Raw genomic sequence first — 5921 nt, forward strand, 5'->3', positions numbered from 1 at the left:
TACTCAGGTTTTCCTGAGTTATCATATGTTATCATATGTTAATTATAGAGAAGGCAAAATAAAATCTAGTAAAATTATTTTCACCAATTGATCCAATTTGTCCCTGTCATTTTGGGTTATTCCTTGCAGCATTTGGTTACCTGTTTCTTTGGTTTTCTTTATTTTTTTATTTTTTATAAATTTATTTATTTATGGCTGTGTTGGGTCTTCATTGCTGCGTGTGGGCTTTCTCTAGTTGCTGTGAGCGGGGGCTACTCTTTGTTGCGGTGTGAGGTTTGTCATTGCAGTGGCTTCTCTTGTTGCGAAGCATGGGCTCTAGGCATGCGGGCTTCAGTAGTTGTGGTGTGTGGGCTCAGTAGTTGTGGCTCGTGGGCTCTAGAGCGCAGGCTCAGTTGTAGGGCACAGCCTTAGTTGCTCCGCGGCATGTGGGATCTTCCCAGACCAGGGATCAAACCTATGTCCCCTGCATTGGCAGGCTGATTCTTAACAACTGCCCACCACAGAAGTCCCCTGGTTTTCTTTAATCTAGAACATTTTCTCAGCCTTTGTGTTTCATGCCATTGACATTTATAAAAAGTACAGGTCAGTTATTTTATAAAATGTTCTTCGGTTTGAGTTTGGTGTTTCCTCATGAGAAAATTCACTTTTAGCAAGAATATGGCTGAACTGATGTTGTCTTCTCAGAGCTTCATACCAGGAGCCATCTGATGTTGATTTGCCTCTTTACTGGTGATGTTAACTTTCATTATTTCATTAAGGTGGGGTTTGTAAAGTTACCTTTCCTCCTGTCATTCATAAATATCTTTGGTGGAAATACTTGGACACTACATAAATAGGCTGTTACTCAAACTTTACCCTTTAGTTTTAGTACCTGTTGCCCGTATCAATTATGATGATGATGATGGGAGGTGCCAAAAGGGAATTTCTAATTTTGTGATTCCTTCTACATTTATTAGTTGGTATTCAACTGTAAGGAAGAGCTTTCTTTTACCCCATTTATTTATTCATCCTCTCATTTGTATCTCTATGGACTCAAAGATTTTTACTCTATTCAATGGGACATCATTTATTACTATTGTTATTTATTTTGATATTTTGCCTCAGATTTCGTCAGTATCAGCCCTTTCCACCTGACTCTTATGTCAGGGTGACATGTTTACCTCATTTTTTGAGTCCATCTTTATTTTCCAACACCAAATAAATATTTCAGGCTCATCTTGTATTTTCTCTTGCTCCAGCTTTCAAAATCAGCCTTTTCTCTAAGGAGTACTAGTTCCTTTTAGTGAAGAAAGAAACAAATTACCATTAAAAAAACAATTTTAAAGCAATTCTATTGTTTGTATGGATCCGGTGTTTAGACTTTTGGTAAATGATCTCCGTTAAGGTTCCATTCCACAAATGGCATTAGTCTTAATTAGTAATTGCCTCTTTTTTTAAGAAAAATTATTTATTTATTTTTGGCTGCTTTGGGTCTCCGTGGCCGCGCGCAGGCTTTCTCTAGTTGTGGCGAGCGGGGGCTACTCTTAGTTGCGGTGCGCGGGCTTCTCATTGCAGTGGCTTCTCTTGCTGTGGAGCACGGGCTCTAGGCACATGGGCTTCAGTAGTTGTGGCTTGCAGGCTCAGTAGTTGTGGCTCACGGGCTCTAGAGCACAGGCTCAGTAGTTGTGGCGCATGGGCTTAGTTGCTCCGCAGCATGTGGGATCTTCCCGGACCAGGGCTCAAACACATGTCCCCTGCTAATTCAAAAATAATTGTTACTAATCATAAGACAGGGAAGTCTTCCTAAACACGATACATTAGAAAGATTAAGGGCATGAATAGAAGCTTTAAATACAAAATTTTAAAGCTTCTGTATTAAAAGTAATTTACCTTAAATGCATGTAAAATTTAAAAGCCATCTGGGGAAAAGCAAACACTTTCAATATTTGACAGACATAAGGTCAATATCTTTAACATATAAGTACTTTTAAGTCAGTAAGATATAAACAAGAAGATATCAACTCTTCCATTTCTATACAGTATTCTTTCAATCTAATTGCAGCCCATGTTAGGGCTTCACCAAGTGGTGTTGGTGCCACAGTGCATGAGGCTTCTGTGTCAAGGTATCTCAGAGACTTCCTCATCCCCAGACACGTTTTACCTCCTCTTGTGCGTTAGATTTTGGGTCCTCAGTCAAGGGGCCCCGTTTAGTCAATCTTCATCTTGATTTGTATGCTTGACTCTTGCCCCAGGCCATGCCAGTTCAGGTTTCTCATTGTATTCTTTGCTTTCCAGCTTTTAAAAAATTCTTCCAAACTGGGGTAAATAGAGCAGACTTGTTTGGTGCATTTTATTTTATTATTTTTAAAAATTTATTTATATTTTTGGCTGCATTGGGTCTTTGTTGCTGTGCGCGGGCTTCCTCTAGTTACGGCGAGCAGGGGCTACTCTTCGTTGCGGTGTGCAGGCTTCTCATTGCGGTGGCTTCTCTTTGTTGTGGAGCTCGGGCTCTAGGCACGTGGGCTTCAGTAGTTGTGGTACTTGGGCTCAGTATTTGTGGCTTGCGGGCTCTAGAGCACAGGCTCAGTAGTTGTGGCACACAGGCTTAGTTGCTCCGCGGCGTGTGGGATCTTCCCGGACTAGGGCTCGAACGCGTGTCCCCTGCACTGGCAGGCGGATTCTTAACCACTGTGCCACGAGGGAAGTCCCCATTTCTTGCGTTTTTTATAATAGACATTCTAACAGGTGTGAGGTGGTATCTCATTGTGGTTTTGATTTGCATTTCCCTACTAATTAGTGATGTTGAACATCTTTTCATGTGCCTGTTAGCTGTCTGTATTTCTTCTTCGGAAATTTTTCTATTTAGCTCCTTTGCCCATTTTTTAATTGGATGGTTCGGGTTTTTTTGTTGTTGAGTTGTGTGAGTTCTTTATATATTTTGGATATTAACCCCTTATTAGATATATCATTTGCAAATTTTTTTTCCCATTTGATAGGCTGTCTTTTCATTTTGTTGATGTTTTCCTTTGCTGTGCAGAACTTTTTAGTTTGACGTAGTCCCATTTGTTTATTTTTGCTCTTGTTTCCCTTGCCAAAGGAGACCATCTAGAAAAATATTGCTAAGATTGATGTCAAAGAGTGCACTGCTTATGTTTTCTTCTATGAGTTTAATGATTTCAGGTCTTACATTCAAGTCTTTAATCTGGAACCCTATTCTTTAGTGGTTTTAATGGAGGTTTCATTACTTAGGCACGGTTGATTAAATCACTGGCCGTCAGTGATTTGGTTGCAGCAAATATAGAAATGAAGTTTTCCCTCTCCTGAGAACAAGGAAAATAAAGGGAACAGTGAACAGGCTAGAGAAGAAACATAACCTGGCCTGAAAGAGTTAATCACTCCTAGGTTTGCTGTTTGTTTTTTTTTTAACTGTCACTAATCTATAGTGTCTGTAACTAGATTTGTACTTCACAAAACTAACCTATTACTCTTTAACACTATGTGAATTACATCCTGCACTCCCTTGTAGCAAATCACCCCTTGTAGCATTTGCATTTCAGAAAAAAGGTAGCAGGCCTTTATAACCCAGAGACAAACGGACCCAATTACCAATTACCGGGCTGCCCGAAGCCATCTGCAACTGTTCTGAAATAATGCAGGAAGAAGAAGAATGTAAGACCTTCACTACTTTGATCCTTATCATATACCCTGGACTGTGAGCCCCACATATACAAATCTTCTCCAGTTCCCTAAGGTGGGGGGCACAGTCCTTGAGGCTCTAGCCTGCTGTGTCTTCCCTTCTGCCTGGCAGAAAAATAAAGCCATCTCTCTCTTCCTCCAAAACCTCTGTCTCCGTATTTCTGTTCCACATCGGTACACAGAGAAGCTGAGATTTTGGCAACAATTTAAACTCAATCTCCAGCCCCTCTCACCTAAGAGGTCAGGAGTGGGGCTAAAAGTTTCAGTCCTCTGATCAAGGCTTGGTCTTTCCGGAAACTAATTCCCATCCTTAAGCTATCTAGTCCACCACCCTCCCTCCCCAACAGTCACGTTAGCATACAGAAGACATAATTATCGCTCTGGAGACTCTAAGGGTTTTAGGAACTCTGTTCCTGGATGCAGGAACAGAGACCAAATATATTTTTTATTATACCATTGCTATCCTAATGGGTGTGAAGTGGTATGCCATTATGGTTTGATTTGCATTTCCCTAGTGATTAGTGATGTTAAGTATTGATATCTTTTCATGTACTTATTGGCCTTCTGTATAGCTTCTTTAGAGAAATGTCTATTCAAGAAGATGTTTTTTCATTTTTTAACTGTTTTTTTTCTGTTGTCATTGAGTTGTAGCTCTTTATATATATTTTGGATATTAATTCCTTATCAGATATATGGTTTGCAAATATTTCTCCCATTCTGTAGGTTGCCTTTTCACTCTCTTGATAGTGTCCTGTGATGGACAAAAGTTTTTAATTTGATGAAGTAGAATTTGTCTATTTTTTCCTTTGTCTTTGCTTTTGGTGTCACATGCAAGAAATCATTGCCAAATCCAGTGTCATGAAGTTTTCCCCAGTGTTTTCTTCTAAGAATGTTATCGTTTTAGGTCTTACATTTAGCTCTTTTATCCATTTTGAGCTGATTGTTATATATGGCATAAGTTAAGGATCTAACTTCATTCTTTTGCATTTGTTGAAAAGCCTGTCCTTCCCCAGTGAATTGTCTTGGCAACCATGTCAAAAATCTTTTGACCTGGGCTTCCCTGGTGGCACAGTGGTTGAGGGTCCGCCTGCCGATGCAGGGGACACAGGTTCGTGCCCCAGTCCGGGAGGATCCCACATGCCGCGGAGCGGCTGGTCTGATGAGCCATGGCCGCTGGGCCTGCGCGTCCGGAGCCTGTGCTCCGCAAAGGGAGAGGACACAACAGTGACAGGCCCACGTACCGCAAAAAAAAAAAAAAACAAAAAAAACTTTTGACCTTACATGTGAGGGTTTACTTCCACTCTCTTGGACTAACGTTTTTTATTTTTTAATCCTTTAGATCATTACTATCCATAAAACAAATTACGTGAAAATCTCTTCATATTAACAGTGATTATGCTGAAACGACAGCACGAAACAATTTTAGGGAATAAACACATAATCTTTAATTCTACACATGTCTTCAGTGTGTTAGTGAAATATGGCTGCTACACAACAAAACCCAGAAATATGTAATATCAATTCAATTCAGTCTGATATTTTGCTGGCTTTCATTTAAAAACCATAGTTTTATATACAGTGTGTGGAAAATTGGCAAGCCCTGGTCTTCCTGCTCCCCTTACTTTTATATCAAATGATCCATCACAGTACGTTTATACCTATCATTAAATTGTCAGAACAATGTTAAAAAGTCTGTATATTCTTTGAACTGAGTCCTCAATTTTCTAAAAGCAAGCAAACTCTCAAAGAAACCCGTTCCCCTCCTCCCCACTGCAAACTCTCAAAGAAACCCGTTCCCCTCCTCCCCACTGCATGGGACGGGACATCGCTGGAGAGATCTAGAAAAGACATTCTCTGAAACAGTCGTTAGTATTCCAGAAGTTTCAATGGGTAATGGGGCAGCATCTGACACTCTGAAAACTCCAAACGTGACATTTCCATTGTGATATTATGCCACTAGGCAATGCCTCTATTCTGTCAGAAGTGTTCATTTATTCCAGTTTTGCACATATGCCAGGGTCCCTCAGTAGCAGCTAGCCACCAAAAGCGCTGTCCGTGGCCTGGCGCTGGGCAGAGGTGCCCAACACCGAGAGGGACGAACCAGAGCCCTCGTCAGAGCCGCCAGCTCCGCACCAGAGAGCCCCAGCGACTACCCACCAAACCCGCCCCTCGGGGGAGCGCGCCGCGGCCAGTGCGCCGGCGCAGATCCCGCCTCCTCTCTCGGCCCCGCCTCGCCGACGCGCCGC

The sequence above is a fragment of the Monodon monoceros genome, unplaced genomic scaffold (assembly GCF_005190385.1).
Source record: "Monodon monoceros isolate NGI ecotype Baffin Bay Population unplaced genomic scaffold, NGI_Narwhal_1 Super_Scaffold_20, whole genome shotgun sequence".
In the NCBI taxonomy this organism is placed as follows: Eukaryota; Metazoa; Chordata; class Mammalia; order Artiodactyla; family Monodontidae; genus Monodon; species Monodon monoceros.